Here is a 17,691-nt window from a genome sequence, read left to right as displayed (position 1 = left end):
CACTGATGTGAGTTTGCTGAACATTTTCTATAATGGAGTTCATGAAGAGAGTCAAGATGCCATGGACACAGCAAGTAATGGTGATTTCATGACCAAGACTGTTGAAGAAGCTTACACCTTGCTGAACAACCTGTCATCCAGCAAAGCAAACCGCAAGTCAAGGTTTGACACCAGCCAGAAGGGTGTTGGTAATGAATCCAAGAAGATAGATGAGCTGAATGCCAAGATTGAGATGCTTCTCAAGAGAGATCAGAAATCTGTGAAATTTGTGGAGGAGCAAGGCTATCGTTCCTCACAAGAAACTGTTGGTGATGATTCAGATGATATGCAAGCTGATGTGAACTACATTGGTGGTCAAGGAAACTACAACAGAGCTACAATCAGAACCTTGGATGGAATCAAAATCAGCAAAATAATCTGTCTTACCGGAGCAACAATGTGGAGAATCCACAACATCAGTCCTACCCTCAGGCAGGAAACAGGCAGAACCAGAATCAGAACCAGAGTGTGTTCAACCAAGGATTTCAGAACAGAAATCAATATCAGGGGAACAACTCGGGCAACTCAGGATTTCAGCAAAGGCAGCAGTACAACAACTATCAGAATCAAGGAAATGCCTCTTCGTCACAGCCTTCTCAGGATAACGAAATTAAGAAGATGCTGCAAATGGTGCTAGAAGGTCAGAAGAATAGCACTGCAGAGATAAACACCAAGGTGGATAACATGTATGGAGAGCTTAATGGGAAGTTCGAAGCTTTGAACACCCATTTGAAAGTTTTGGAAAAGCAAGTTGCTCAAACCGCCTCCAGCAGCAGAACAGCACCTGGATTTCTACCAGGGAAGTCAGAGACGAATCCCAAGGAGTTTGTGAATGCTATAACACTTAGGAGTGGAAAAACGATTGAGGAATCGAAAGAGAAAGAGATCGACCGATCTCAAGAACAGATCGACCGATCCAAGGGGAAGGAGATCGACCGATCCGGTCCATCTGGATCGACCGATCCCGTGTCGACGAAGCCAAATTCCTCTGAACCTGAAGAGGTGTATGTGGCGCCTCCTGCTTATGTTCCTAAGGCTCCATACCCATCCAGACCAAGGCAGAAGATCAAAGAACGTGAGTACGAGAAGCTAAAGAACCTTGTTGGGGAGTTACATGTGAGATTGCCATTTGTTGAAGCGGTGAAGATGGTACCTTCTCTTAAAAGGTACATGAAGGAGATTCTTACCGATAAGATGAGCCTAGAGCGGGGTGTGTTGATGCTCAATGAGGAGTGTAGCGCAGTTCTACAAAATGTCATGCCTAAAAAGCGTGAAGATCCCGGAGCATTTGTTCTACCATGCCGCATTGGATCACTTACTTTTGAGAAGAGTCTCTGCGATCTGGGTTCAGGAGTGAGCCTAATGCCTTTCTCTGTCTCTGAGAGGCTAGGCATGACGAACTACAAACCTACAAGGATCTCCTTGGTCCTTGCTGACCGATCAGTGCGAAGACCAGTCGGTGTACTAGAGAACATCCCTGTTGGTGTTGGAAAGGGATACGTGCTTACCGATTTTGTAGTTCTGGAGCTGGAAGAGGAACCTAAAGATCCTCTCATTTTGGGCAGACCGTTTTTAGCTACTGCTGGAGCCATGATTGATGTACAGAATGGGCATATAGACTTACGTCTAGGAGACATGGCGATGAGATACAATGTGGAGAAGGTGCTGAAAAATCCGACTATTGATGGACAGACTTTCTGGGTTGATACATTGACTGAACTGGTGGAGGAAATGGATGAAGAGTTGCACACTGATGATCCTCTACAAGTCGCATTGACCCAAAGGGAGAGTGAGTTCGGGTTCATGAACCAAGAAGTGGTTGGATTTTCTGAGATTTTGGATTCAGCCTCACCGATTGAGAAGCATGTCGCCTATGTCAGCCTTGAAGACTCAGGCACCGATAAAACCGTCAAACCGTCATCCTCCCAACCAGATTGGAGTGAGGAGAATGCTCCAAAGGTGGAACTTAAAGCCCTCCCAGCTGGGCTGAGGTATGCATTCTTGGGACCGAATTCCACATATCCTGTTATTATTTGTGCTAACCTGAATAATGTGGAGACCGCTTTGCTTCTTTCAAAATTGCGAAAGTATAGAAAAGCATTGGGGTACTCTTTGGATGATATTACAGGTATTTCTCCAGATCTTTGCATGCACAAGATTCACTTGGAGGATGAGTCAAAGACGTCCATAGAGCACCAGCGAAGACTGAATCCCAAACTGATGGAAGTTGTGAAAAAGGAGATTCTAAAGCTGTTGAGTGCAGGGGTGATCTACCCAATTTCAGACAGCACTTGGGTGAGCCCGGTTCATGTGGTTCCTAAGAAGGGTGGCATCACTGTCATCACAAATGAGAAGGCTGAGCTGATTCCTACCAGAACAGTCACAGGGCATAGGATGTGCATTGACTACAGGAAGCTAAACTCAGCCACAAGGAAGGACCACTTCCCACTTCCTTTCATTGACCAGATGCTGGAAAGACTAGCCAACCACCCCTACTACTGTTTTCTCGATGGCTACTCCGGGTTCTTTCAGATACCCATTCATCCAGACGACCAAGAGAAGACAACATTCACCTGCCCATACGGTACTTTTGCCTACAGGAGAATGCCCTTCGGATTGTGCAATGCTCCTGCAACTTTCCAGAGATGCATGATGTCGATCTTTACTGATCTTATTGAGGACATTATGGAGGTTTTTATGGACGATTTCTCAGTCTACGGTTCTTCATTTAGCGACTGCCTTGCTAATCTGTGCAAGGTGCTGGAAAGATGTGAGGAGAAGAACTTGGTGTTAAATTGGGAGAAGTGTCATTTCATGGTGAAAGATGGCATTGTTTTGGGTCACAGGATATCAGAGCAGGGTATCGAGGTTGACAAAGCAAAGATTGAAGTTATGACCAGCCTACAGCCTCCCAGGACAGTGAGGGATATTCGGAGTTTTCTGGGACATGCCGGTTTCTACAGGAGGTTTATCAAAGACTTCTCTATGATAGCGAGGCCACTCACCCGTCTGCTGTGCAAAGAAGCGAAGTTTGTTTTTGATGCTGACTGCCTCGCTGCGTTTCAGATTCTCAAGAAGTCTCTAGTCAGTGCTCCCATTGTGCAGCCACCAGATTGGGACTTGCCATTTGAAATAATGTGTGACGCAAGTGATTACGCGATTGGAGCTGTTTTGGGGCAGAGAAAAGACAAGAAACTCCATGTGATCTATTATGCCAGCCGAACGCTTGATGATGCTCAAATCAAGTATGCTACCACTGAGAAGGAGTTGCTGGCAGTAGTTTATGCTTTCGAGAAGTTCAGGTCCTATTTGGTGGGCTCGAAAGTAATTGTGCACACAGATCATGCAGCCTTGAAGTACCTGATGACGAAAAAAGATGCTAAACCGAGACTCTTAAGGTGGATCTTACTCCTACAGGAGTTTGATATTGAGATCAGAGACAAGAGAGGAGCAGAAAATGGAGTGGCAGATCATCTTTCCCGAATGAGAGTGGAAGCTGAAACACCACTGGATGATACATTACCCGAGGAGAATGTCTATGTGATCACCTTGCTGGAGGATGAGTATTTGGATCAGGCTGATTGCTGTGCCATGAGACAAATTCAGGATGATCTCCCATGGTTTGCAGACTTTGCAAACTACCTATGTGCTGGAATTGAACCACCGAACCTGAAGGGATATGAGAGGAAGAAGTTCATGAGAGATGTGAACCACTATTACTGGGATGATCCCTTCCTCTACAAGAGATGCTCAGATGGTTTATTCAGGAGATGCGTTCTGGAGAATGAGATGCAAGGGATTCTTTTCCACTGCCACAGCTCAGAATACGCAGGCCATTTTGCAACATTCAAGACGGTTTCTAAGGTCCTGCAGGCTGGTTACTGGTGGCCTACACTTTTCAGAGACGCCCATGAGTTTGTCTCAAAGTGTGATGCATGTCAGCGGAAGGGTAACATCAGTAAGAGAAATGAGATGCCCCAAAATTTCATCCTTGAAGTTGAAGTTTTTGATGTATGGGGAATTGATTTTATGGGCCCTTTCCCATCTTCTTATGGAAATGAGTACATCTTGGTTGCGGTTGATTATGTCTCCAAGTGGGTGGAAGCAGTAGCCAGCAAGACAAATGACTCTAGTGTTGTCAAGAAAATGTTCAAGACAGTCATTTTTCCAAGATTCGGGATCCCGAGAGTGGTTATTAGTGATGGAGGCTCTCACTTCATCAACAAGACGTTCGATAAACTGCTGAAGAAACATGGAGTAAAGCATAAGGTAGCTACACCTTATCATCCTCAGACAAGTGGGCAGGTTGAAATATCGAACCGAGAAATCAAGGGGATTTTGGAGAAGGCTGTAGGCAAAACAAGGAAAGACTGGGCTGTGAAGCTTGATGACGCCTTATGGGCGTATAGAACCGCCTACAAGACTCCCTTGGGCACCACTCCTTTTAATCTGGTCTATGGAAAGTCTTGTCACCTACCTGTGGAATTGGAGTACAGTGGTTTTTGGGCAACGAAGTTGATGAACTTCGACATTAAAACCGCAGCAGAAAGGAGGATGGTTCAGTTGAACGAGCTGGACGAGATTCGGTTGAACGCCTATGAGAACACCAAAATCTACAAGGAAAGAACTAAGGCATGGCATGACAGAAAGATAATCCCGAGAGACTTCGCTGCTGGAGACAAAGTCCTTCTGTTCAACTCTAGACTCAAGCTATTTCCTGGAAAGCTTAAGTCTCGTTGGTCCGGACCTTTCACCATCACAGAGGTTAGACCTTATGGAGCTGTTGTCTTGGAAGACAATGGGAGGAAATTCACCGTCAATGGGCAGAGGCTAAAACCTTACTTCACAAATGCAAAACCCGAAGAAGGAACCAACATTCCTTTAACGGAACCCGATCTCGCCTAAGGACAACAAAATAGTCAGGCTCGCGACTTTAAACAAGCGCTGACTGGGAGGCAACCCACATGGTTTGATTTTCTTTCTCTTTTGTGATTATGTTTTCTTGTGTGAATTGATTTTTGGTTGTGTTTTTAGATGATTTTCAGGCATGTATCACGATCAGGCAGAGATCGATCGATCCGAGGCCTATGGATCGGTCGATCTAAGGCGCTCACGACACCGCTGCTGGACCTGAGGCAGCGGAGGACTCTGATGATGATGGAGCCTTGGAGAGGCGCTCCAAGAGGCGTACTGACCGCAACGCCTGATCGGTAATCTCTCTTGGAATTATTTTCACACCGAGACGGTGTGAAGTAAGTCTGGGGGAGGATGCTACTTATGTACCATATTGCTTTTATTTCTTTTATTTTCTTAGTTTATCGGATTTGTTGTGTTTTAAAAACTCTCTCTACGTATTTTTCTCAGACCCTGTGATGATTATTAGACTATTTCCTTGTGTGTTGTGCATTACATTTCATATTGACCATTTTTCAGGACTGTTAGCGCAGACAAACCGAGGAACCACTTGACCAAACAACCTCTCCTTAAATCTTTTATCAAGTCTCGGTGAATTGTAATCGACTCAACTATTTTTGACCATTAATGAATTTAATTTCTTTTGACCAGGAATCAACATCAGGAAACGGTACACCATATACACATTCAGGATTTTCTTTACCACATTCTACCACTCTTTAATAATCCTGAATGGCCAGACTCATCAATAGTTTGGTACCACACCTACACCTTACCCTTTTATTTCATCTCCATGCATTCTTACACACTGATCATATGTGCATACATGTGCAAAAACAATGGAGAGATTAGGGTAGACATGGTTCATCCGACTGCTTAGGTAGGATCGGAACATTTAGGTGGTTAGACACGGACCTGTGTGTCTAGAGGTGTAAATAGAAAATTGGGTGTTGTAAGTGTGTGATTGCATCGCAGTGTATATATTCGATTTCGGTTTGTATAAGTTTTCAAAAAAAAAAAAAAAAAAAAAAAAAAAAAAAAGATATGATTCGATCGATTACCACAAAACATTTGCAAGTAATCGGTCCAAAAAAAAAAAAAAAAAAAAAAAAAAAAAAAAAAAAAAAAAGATATTATTCAGTATATTTGATTTAGACATTTTATTTTTATTTTGTGTACTAGAGATGATGCGTTGTTTAAATTTGGGGTTAGAGTTTGAGATTTGTTGGGTTTTGATCATTTGAGACTTGAGCAGTTCGAAAACATGGTTATCAATATACTCGGTTCTCCAGCGATTTTGCATAATGTTTTGCATTTTTTTTGTTATCGCTGATACCCACAAACACTTGAGCCTCACCTAATTAAACACTAAAACAGCCTCCCAAACACCGAGCCCGTTATACCTGATGGAGATATCTTTGGTGGAAAGGTCACGCCCTTTTTAATGAATGTAAAGAGTTGATTACTTGAAACTGAGACTTGCAGGTCTGAAATATGGAAAGGTTTGCGCGGTCTTGGTGGGGATTTGGAATGAATGCCTTGACAGTCTCTGATTTAAGTGGTTAGCGAAATCACAAGGTAAGGTCTACTGAGGGTTAGTGAGCTCCCAAATTTTAATCCTCTTTACTTGAGGACAAGCAAAGATTCAAGTCTGGGGGAGTTGATATTCCGTGTTTTTAACGGTTTTAAACTCGTTTTGGAGCAATTAAATGGTCGGTTTTAATTAATGTTTTGGTCTATTTGATGCGTTTTGGTGTTCTTAAGTGTAATATGCAGGTTACTAGATAGCTTGAAAGAAAAGAACGCATTCGGGATTTATTCAGAAGCAAGATGGACCGAACAATGGACCGAATGAAGTATTGATCGCACAGAGCACGAGATCGACCGATCCGGGCTACCTGGATCGACCGATCCCAGGCTTTCATACACGAGATCGACCGATCCGAGCCATGTGGATCGACCGATCTCAGGCGCTACGGGCTCCACACGCACAAACGAGCTTTTCACTCCTTTTTACCCACTCCCCTCAAGAATTCAGAAAAGAACTCGACCTTTGAGACTCAGAAAAGACCAGGGGCGACCAAGAAGGAGATTTACAAGTTCTAGAGAGAGATTTGAGAGTTTTGTACTTGTTTTGTGTGATTTGTGAAGATTTGTAAAGGAGTTCATCTCAAAACCATTTGGAGAAGATCTTCTGAACCTTTACTCTGTTTTAATACAATCTTATCATGTTTTCTTCATCAAAATCGTTTTGTTCTTGCTTAGTTATGTGTGAGTAGTCATCTAGTTGGGTTTAGGGGTTCTCATAGGGGATTTCTTGATGTTTTGATTCATAAAACGTGTGTAGACTAAGGGATTACGTTTTGGTTCTTCATCTAATGGGTTTCTTACTGCTTGAACTGAATTGATCACTTAGTTCATGATTTCAGATTGTTTGATGCACCGAAAGTGATTGTTTGAACTTCCGAAAATACTTTAGATGAGCAAAGTGTCCTTAACCCTCGGAAGTTGATGTTATTGCGCTTTGTGAACATATTGAACCTGTTCTTAATGCTTGTTTAGAAATTGAAACTCAGCGGAAGTTAGTGTGGAGATTTCTATAACATAGAGAATTAGCGCTACGGAAGTAGGTTAATTCTAATATCGTGTTTGAGTTCTAGACGGTTCTTAATATATCCCTGTGTCTGCCATTAATTGTATCTTGATTAAAAAGAAATCCCTGAGAATTCCCAATGCCCAACGTTTGTTTTAAAATAGTTTTCAATTCGTTTAAATCATCTTTTTACATGCTTGTTTATGCTTTGTGACACTAGAGAAAATTAAACAAAAACCATCAAAAATATATCTTGATTCGCTGTAGCTATTAACTTGTCTGCAACTCTACGTGTGATCATCGGTCCCTGTGGATTCGATCCCGTATTACTACTGCGTACTTTACTGTGCACTTGCAGTTAGATAATCGGGTTAAAACTCGAGACATCACAAATGCACCATGTTTCCATTCTCTCTGGATGGGAAAGCATCTCGCTGGCTAGCCTCTCTCCCGACTGGTACACTTACTGCATGGGAACAAGTCAGAGCAGCGTTCTTAACCCACTTCTACACGAAGATGAAAACCACAGCTCTGAGGCATAAAATCTAAAATTTTAAGCAAAAGACCGACGAGCCTTTCTATGATTCTTGGGAGCGTTTCAAGGAGTACCGACGGGAATGCCCTCACCATGGGTTTGAGGATGACTACATACTGGAAGTGTTCTATGATGGAGTGAGCTATGAGTTTCGTTATACTCTTGATTCTTCGAGTAATGGAGATTTCATGAGTCAAACAACACCAGGCGCATTCGTGCTGATCAAAAATATGGCGTCAAGCTCACTCAACAAGAACAAGGAGAACGATCGCTCCAAGAGCGTAAACAGCATTGACGATCTAGCAGCAAAGGTTGACCAACTGTTGAAGGGCAATCAGAGCCAAGTATTCATCATGGAGGAAGCCGCATCAGAGAACAATGCTTCAGATGTCACACCTGAAGGGGATAATACCATGGACGATCAGCAAGAAGTAATCTACGTCAATGGATAAGGATGGCAGTATAATAGCTACCACCCGAACCCTGACGTGAGGAATAACCCTCACTTCTTTACGTACACTAAGCTGGACAAACCAGTTGACAACACGCTGAACAGTCAAGGACAGAACAGCGGTTATCAGAAACCGTACCAAGGAAGAACATATGTTCTGAGCCAGGCGCAGCACAACCAGTTCCAGAACCAAAAGCACCAGACAGCTCAACAAGCTGCCCCTTCGCCTACAGCTGCTCCGCAAGACGAGATGAAGGGTCTAGTGACGATGATGCAGCAGTTGCTCCAGGGTCAGCAAATCCAAGGGAAAGCGTTGAATCAGGTCACCACAGACATCAACTCCAGAATGAATCACATGTTCAATGACCTGAGTACCAAATACGACTATGTAGCTAGCCATATGTGTCAGATGGACGTTCAGATTGCGCAGACAGCCGAGAGCGTAAAGAGACATCAACGAACTCTCCCGGGAAAGACAAATAAGAATCCTAAAGAATGCAATGTAGTTGCACTAAGGAGTGGGAGAACACTCCCAGATGCGGTCCCTAAGAAACTATCGGCGGCAGAAAAAAGAAAGCAAAAGGAGGTTGAGAACCCACAATCCGAAGCTGTTCCTCTGTCTGACGAGGATACGGAACAGCCTGCTGAGACTGATCCAACCCCTGCCGCTACACCTATCGAGCATGTTCCCTCGCGCGAATACACCCCTAAGGTTCCATACCCTGTTCCAGCAAAGACATCTCGCAAGGATCGGGAAGAGACAAAGTGTAAGAAGATGTTAGAGGATCTAACTATCAAGTTACCTCTGATTGATGCGATCCAGATGATACCTTCTATGCGCAGTTTGATGAAAGATTTGATCTCCGGCAAGATAACTGGAGACAGTGAGCTATTGTTGGTTTCAAAGGAGTGCAGTGCGGTACTTCAGAACAGGCCGATTAAGAAATTGGGCGATCCAGGCAAGTTTGTTCTCTTAACACAGATTGGGAAAACAGTATTCGCTTGCTCTATTTGTGACTTGGGTTCCAGTGTCAACCTCATGCCTTACTCAGTGGCAAAACGATTGGGATTCACAGACTTCAAACCAACAAGAATCTCCCTGGTGTTCGCGGACATATCATTCAAGTCACCGGTTGGTATTCTGGAAGATCTCCATGTCTGAGTAGGCAACACCTTTGTTCCGACAAATTTTGTGGTTTTAGAGGTTGACGAAGAACCAAGAGATCCCCTCATCCTGGGTGGTCCTTTCTTGTGCACGGCTGGTGTGATTATTGATGTTCGACAAGGGAGGATTGATCTTCACCTGGGGGACATCGCGATGAAGTTCGAGATGAACAAACTGCTGAAGAAACCGATGACAGACGCACATACCTACACAGTTGAAGGCGAAGATCAGACGCTATCCCCTCAAGAAGGAATGATTGAGGAAATCTTGATCGATGACCCACTCGAACTGGCTCTAACCCGAGCTGAGATGGAGCACAACATCATGAGCGTGGACGCGGATGGGTATCACAAGATGCTTGACTCTGCCAGAAGCATGGAAAAGATGGTCGCTTATTTATGTCTAGGGGAGAAAGACGAGAGCAATCAAAGCATTGTAGCCGGAGCAGCTGTTCCAAAAAGAGCGACAATGTAGACAACACAACTCGACGATCCATGGTGCGAACTGAAAGCTCCAAAGATCGAGCTCAAATCCCTCCCTACGGGGCTCATGTATGCATTCTTGGGACCAAATTCCACCTATCCTGTTATTGTGAACTCTGAGCTGAATAATGTGGAAACTGTTAAACTTCTGTGTGAACTAAGAAAGTATCGTAAGACATTAAAATATTCTCTAGCTGACATTCATGGCATTTCAGCTAATCTATGCATGCATAGGATACATGTAGAAGATGAATTAATGACTTCTATAGAACATCAGTGGAGGTTAAATCCGAATCTAAAGGGTGTTGTAAAGAAAGATAAAATTAAACTTCTAGTGGCTGGAGTGATTTATGCCATCTCTGATAGCAATTGGGTTAGCCCTGTTCATGTAGTTCCTAAGAAAGGTGGAATAACGGCTATAACAAATGAAAAGAATGAACTGATCCCAACTAGAACTGTCAGTGGACATCGCATGTGCATTGATTTTCGTAAATTGAATGCCGCGACTCGCAAGGATCACTTTCCACTCTCTTTCATTGATCAAATGCTTGAAAGATTGGCTAACCATCCATACTACTCCTTTCTAGATGGTTATTCAGGTTTCTTTCAGATTCCCATCCACCCAGATGATCAGGAGAAGACGACGTTCACATGCCCATATGGCACGTTTGCCTACAGGAGGATGCCGTTCGGCTTGTGCAATGCTCCTGCGACCTTTCAATGTTGAATGATGTCCATTTTTACTGATCTGATTGAGGACATAATGGAGGTTTTCATGGATGACTTTAGTGTCTATGGAAGCTTTTTTCTGTCTGTTTAAAAATTGTGTGCAGGGTATTGCAACGATGCGAGGAGAAAGATCTGGTTCTCAACTGGGAGAAGTGCAACTTCATGGTTAAGGATGAGATTGTTCTCGAACTTAAGATTTCTGAGAAGGGGATCGAGGTTGACAAGGCAAAGATTGAGGTTATGATGAGCCTGCAACCACCAACATCAGTCAAGGGAATAAGAAGTTTCTTGGGACATGCCGGATTCTACAGGAGGTTCATTAAAGACTTCTCAGTGATCGCAAGACCACTCACCACACTGCTCTGCAAGGACACCAAGTTCGAGTTCGATAGCGATTGCTTGACTGCTTTCCACACGATAAAAGGAGTTTTGATCAGTGCACCAGTCGTTCATCCTCCAGACTGGGACTTACCTTTCGAAATCATGACAGATGCGAGTGATTTCGCAGTGGGAGCAGTGCTGGGACAGCGGAAACATAAGAAACTGCATGTGATTTACTACGCGAGCAAGACAATGGATGAAGCCCAATGCTGATATGCCACAACCGAGAAGGAGCTTTTAGCCATTGTTTATGCCTTCGAGAAATTTAGGTCCTACCTAGTAGGTTCTAAAGTGATAGTGCACACATATCACGCGGCTCTGAAGGACTTGTTGATTAAGAAAGACGCAAATCCATGCCTACTCCGATGGATCCTTCTACTCCAGGAATTCGATCTTGAGATAAAGGACAAGAAGGGGATTGAGAATGGAGTCGCGGATCATCTGTCAAGAATGAAGATTGTCGAAGAGACGGTTCTCGATGACAGTCTCCCTGAAGAACAAGTCTATGCGATTGGTCGGTATGTCGAGAACAGACAAGATACCCTTGCCGTAGATTGTTCTGCAGACTGTTCTGCAAACTGTTCTACAGACTGTTCCGCAGACTGTTCCGCAGACCCGAAACACTTCGTTGCTGCAATCAAGAAGAGATATTCCCAACTACCTTGGTTTGCTGAGATAGCTAATTTCTTAGCTGCAGAGAAGGAACTGGTTGAGTTTACTGGGAATGAGAAGAGAAAATTTCTGAGGGATGCAAAACTTTACTTTTGGGATGAACCGTTCCTGTATCAACACTGCAAGGATGGAGTGTTCCGGCGATGTGTTCCAGAAACTGAGATTCCAAGAATCCTAGATCACTGCCATGGTTTCTCTTATGCCGGACACTTTGCATCATTCAAGACCATCTCCAAGGTCTTGCAAGCCGGTTTCTGGTGGCCCACAATGTTCCGTGATGCTCAAGCATTCATCTCCAAGTGCAATTCGTGCTAAAGACAATGGAACATCAGCAAGAGGAACGAGATGCCTCAGAATTTCATACTCGAGATCGAGGTGTTCGACTGTTGGGGAATTGATTTCATGGGACCATTCCCACCTTCGTACAAGAACGAGTACATTCTAGTCGCAGTGGACTATGTCTCAAAGTGGGTGGAAGCAATCGCCAGCCCCACTAATGATGCACGTGTTGTGACCAATATGTTCAAAACCATCATCTTTCCAAGGTTTAGAGTACCTAGGGTGGTCATAAGCGATGGAGGGACCCACTTCATCAACAAGGTTTTCCAAGGCCTCTTGAAGAAGAACAGTGTTAAGCATAAAGTTGCGACCGCATATCATCCTCAAACAAGTGGCAAGTGGAAGTGTCTAATAGAGAGATCAAGAGCATCCTGCATAAAACAGTCGGAAACTACACGCAAGGATTGGTCTTTCAAATTAGATGATGCACTATGGGCTTACAGAATAGCCTACAACACACCACTCGGGACCACTCCATATCTTCTGGTCTATGGCAAGGCGTGTCATCTCCCTGTGGAACTAGAGTACAAAGCGGCATGGGCTGTCAAACTGCTCAACTTCGACATCAAATCAGCCAAGGAGAGGCGCTCCATCCAGATCCACGAGCTAGAGGAGATCAGGCACCTAGCTTATGAGAGCACAAATATCTACAACGAAAAGACCAAGATATATCATGACAAGCGGATCATCAGCAGAAGTTTTGAACCGAATGATCAGGTCTTGCTCTTCAACTCCAGGCTGAAGTTGTTCCCTGGGAAGCTGAAGTCCAGATGGTCTGGTCCGTTTACTATCAAGGAGGTCCGGCCATATGGAGCAGTAGTGTTGCTGGACACGAACGGAGGAGAATTCGTTGTTAATGGTCAGCGTCTCAAGCCATACCTTGCTGAAACAACAATCGCAAAAGGTGAAGAAATTCCCTTATGTGATCCATCCACAACCTAATTGGCTACCCAAAGTCAAGCTAGTGACTTAAATCGAGCGCTTGGTGGGAGGCAACCCACTGGTAAGTGTAAAAATGTTTTTCCTTTCAATTCTTCTGTAGTTTGTTTTGAGTTTTTGTTTCAGGAAAAAAGAAAACTGAAGTTTGCCCGAAGAACAATCCGTAGACTGTTCTCGCTGGAGAACATTTGTTTCCCAAGGTAAGTCTTCGGGCCCTAAAAATAAATAAAAAAAAAAAAAAAAAAAGTGGAAGTGGTTAGGGTTTGCCTATTTAAGGCTAACCCGCCCCACTTCCCCACTTAGCCCCCACTCGCCGCGAACTCCTCTCGCTTAAGGATAGAACCCTAAGACAAACTCTTTAAACTCTCAAATCAATTGTCACCATTTTTGGTTCTAACTCCTTGGAATTTTGAGTTCACTTTGTTTTTGCAGTCATCTCTCACAACCGATCAAGGTAACAAATCGACATCTCCCACAATCGCGCATGCAAATCGCGATTCGTGGTCCTCTCTCTTTTCTTCTTCTCGCACTCTTAATCGATATTTGTTAGCAACATCCTTGAATGAACACATCTTAGGTTGCTAGAATGGTAGAAGAGTCGAAATTGAGAAAGAATATGAACCGCCTAGTTTTGAGATTTGACTGTGAATTGGCTAATAGAATCCGACTGATTCGCGAGCCTAAATAAAGTGGTTTCACTTGAGTTTGTTGATTGGTTTGCTGATTGGTCTAAGTCTATGGTGAATCGCGGGTCATGATTCTTGATGTTATAGTTGGGTTGTTTGGAAATTTAATGGACTTAAGTTTAATCAAGAATGAGAAAGGATCCATCCTTTTCTAGACAACCCACGAACTGTACTAATTAAAAACTACTTGTTCTGTTTTGCATATGCCGCCACGAACCAAGCAAAAGTCGGTTAAAACCCCAAAGATCACCTGCGAAAACTACGTGCCGCCTCCAAACCACAATGCTCCGGCTTCAAACTCATGGCCGCACGAGGACCAAGAGGGTCAGCCAATCAATATCGATGACCCGATGCTCCTCGACTTCAACCATGAGGGTTGGGTTAAGGAGTCTGCGAAACGGTACAACTCACTCCTTAACATCGAGATCCTGCCCACTCGCTTCGGTCACGCGGACACCCTTGTCTCCCTTGGGCTCGACACTGATGTGTTCGAAACACTCCACGCCATGGGGGTTGCTCCTCTCTGCTACCGAACACACGAGCTCTACCCCGACCTCGTCCGGCAAGTGCTCGCTATAGCTCACATCGGGTATGACGACCCTTCCAAGCCTACATATGAGAACTGTTCCTTCTCATTCATGGCCGACGGCAAGTTCTGCTCCCTCTCGCTTGACAAGCTCAACGAGATATATGAGATTTCAGACGAGCGTAGGGAGGTGGTGGTGATTAACAACTTCACGCCAAGAAACCATTTTTGGGACTTCATTGCGAACGAAACGTTCACATCCCGCAAGGCGTACCAGTCCCACATAAGAAACCCGACTCTAAGGGTGATCGCGAAGATGGTCTCCAACCTCCTATTCGCTAAGGATCAAACCTCCAATGTCACCAAGGGAGAGCTACAGATGCTGTACTCGGGTCTTGAGGATAAGATTCGCAGAGCTAGAGACATCCCGATCCAGTCGGTTCAAATTAACCCTGGGTACCATCTCATATGGATGTTCTATTCGTGAAGGGACTGTTTGATGAGGGCCGAGAACAAGTCTGAAAGCAAGAAGGATCAGTGTGGTAGACTGCTCACTCCCCTTTTCAAGTACTATGGGATCAACGTCAGCTCATACGTGGTCAACCATGAGATCGAGTACATAGACACCCCTTATCTGATCGCTTGCCACATCCTTCGTGACGAGTACACCTACAAGTTCGCAGGCAAGGAGGAAAACGTGTTGTACTGCAAGCTCCCGCAGGCACACCTCACAATTTTCAGCACGATCGAGAACATCCACTTCTTGCCTTATCCGGAGTTCCTTTGTGCCGATCCACGAGCACCACCTCCAGATGCTGACATGGATGATGTAGAAGACATCACGCCAGACGAGGACACTGCCTCTGATTTGGGCCTCCTCGATGATGATGCGGATGACGCAACTTACCGGCGCTTGATGGTTGATTCACAGCGCAAGAACAACAGCCTCATGAAGAGGATCCTCAAGGCGATCACGGGTGGTTGTTTTGGTGGCCAAGAGGGCAGGACTTCCGCGCAGGAGCACACTCCGCAGCAATCACATCGCCCCGGCAAGGAACCGGTTGGATCTTCTGCAGCTGGAGAACACCTACCGCGGAAGAAGAAGACAGCTGGTCGCTCCGAGAGCGGGGAGTCGGACTGATCTGCCCCACCATCTTATCTCATTTTGTTATCCATTTGAACAATTTATTTTTCCTTGCTTTTATTTGCTTTAATTTTGTTTGTTTGAGCCTTCCTCAAATTTATTTTCACAACCAGGGATGGTGTGAAGTAAGTCCGGGGGAGGTGATTGTATGAAACTAATCTCCCTTTTGTTTCTTTTGGTTTTTATGCTTGAGTTAGTCCTTGTGCTTTCATCGAGTCAGTCAAAAACTCTTGTGGGAATTAGGACCCAATTCTGTGATGATCTCTTAACCACCTCGTGCTTAAACTTTCTTATTCAGTGACTCTAGTAGTGACGAAAGACCCACACTTGGACCTGGAACAATCCTGACTTATCTCACTTGACTCTCCAGAAGTTTTCAGCCGATCAGGTTACACTGGATAGACTTAACTCCACCTAACTTGAACCTAATATTGACTGCAATTTCCTCTTGTTATGGGCATTAGATCAGGGAAACGAGACCTACACTCAGGACTTCTTATTCTTTTTACCTATCTTGTTGATCCTGAGTGGCTAGCTCATCTTTAGCTAGTTCCTACCTTGCACCTAAGCCTTTATTCCACCTTCATGCATTATGTTTTTCAGTTTCGTATGTGCAAAAAGGTTGGAGAGGAAAGGATCTATGCAGCCTCTCACTCGTTATCATTGCAAAGCTTTAACAATCAGTTTAGAAGTCGGGCCAACTGCTCCAGAACAATTAGTGGAGAACAAGGGAGAACGACAAGAGTCGCCATTGGCACCAATCATTCCATGCATCATCTCCTTCTCCATCATACCATCACCTTGATCTCATCGTTTGTATTATTCAGTAAAAAAAAACACACACAAACACATTTGTATATATATTCTTTTATATGAGATCACCGATGGAGAAGGAGGACTAAACCGAGCAGACGTCAACAACTGGTTGGACGTCGATCCTCTTGAGCCAATTCGGTTGGAGCTAGACGAAGAAGAAGTTTCTGCTTCGCCAATTGCTCTCTGATGAGATTGATCTCAACTACTTCTACTTGTTTGACATGCCGTCACCTTTCAGACTGAGATTCTGAATATAAGCTCTCCTTTGATATTTTGTGGATTACGGTAGAAAAACCAAGGAAAGAGAACCATTGGACGATAGAACAGAGAGAGTTGGTACCCACGATAGGGAGCAGGAGAACAATCGGAGCGATAGCTCCAGAATTAGCAAAATGAGTAAGGGCTTGTGGACATCAATGGATCCGTCATCTCTTGCTATTTTGCGCGATATCCTGCATCCACTACAAAAATTGGTAGCCCCTAAATACTCTTTAACTCCACTATAAAATTAGCATGTTCACACCTAGCCCGTCTACCCTGAATGATGCATGTGATAAGAGGATCACACCATTTTTAAATGAATATAGGGAGTTCTGTCTCGATAGTGTGCTTTTTCAGGTTTGAGATGTAGAATATGGAGCCGGTCTTTGAACAGCGATCAGTGGAGGTTCTGGTAAGAGTGTGTGGTCCTAGTTTCCTGCTTTTATGGTTCAGAGATTCGTGGTTAAGGTATGGTTATTGAGAAATAGGAGAGTTCCCACACTTTCAAACATTTTCCATGTTCTTGATACTTACCTTGCTCGAGGACAAAAAAGTTTCTAAGTCTGGGGGAATTGATATATGGTGTTTTTGACACCATTGTGTATATGCTTTTTAACTTGTTTTCAATGTTTTATCGATTTAGTCCAGTCCTTTTAGAATCATTTCAGGTCTGGAGTAGACTGAAGAGCTGAAGGAAGAAGCATGAAGAAAGGAGCAAGAACTGGAGTCTCTCCCCGCGGAGCAATCAAGCGGAGTAGTCTGACGGTTGATCCCACCAGGAGCAGACAGGCGATTGTTCCCGACATTTATGGCAGTTTCCATATCTTTCAAAGATTTACCCTAATCACCTATTCTCTCCTCTAATGTCGATGGCGCCTCCATATAAAAAGCCATCCTTATCTTTATTTTATTTATTTTTACGCGAGTTTTGCAAGAAGACTAAGACCTATTATTGGATTTGCTATTGTAAGGGAGATGGCTCCTCTTCTTCACCGAGAAGATTTCTCTTTAGATTTATA

General features: G+C 44.1%; 1 non-coding gene across 1 annotated transcript; it reads right to left on the bottom strand.

Annotated features, from left to right (window-relative positions):
• Positions 1 to 8,074: 8,074 nt before the first annotated feature.
• Positions 8,075 to 8,181, bottom strand: LOC125584755. Its single transcript, XR_007321664.1, has one exon. It is a non-coding gene; the product is annotated as a small nucleolar RNA R71 (small nucleolar RNA).
• Positions 8,182 to 17,691: the final 9,510 nt, after the last annotated feature.

Source organism: Brassica napus, chromosome C3 (assembly GCF_020379485.1).
Source record: "Brassica napus cultivar Da-Ae chromosome C3, Da-Ae, whole genome shotgun sequence".
In the NCBI taxonomy this organism is placed as follows: Eukaryota; Viridiplantae; Streptophyta; class Magnoliopsida; order Brassicales; family Brassicaceae; genus Brassica; species Brassica napus.
Note: the sequence above shows the minus strand (reverse complement) of the source record. Positions and strands in the feature narration are given on the sequence as shown.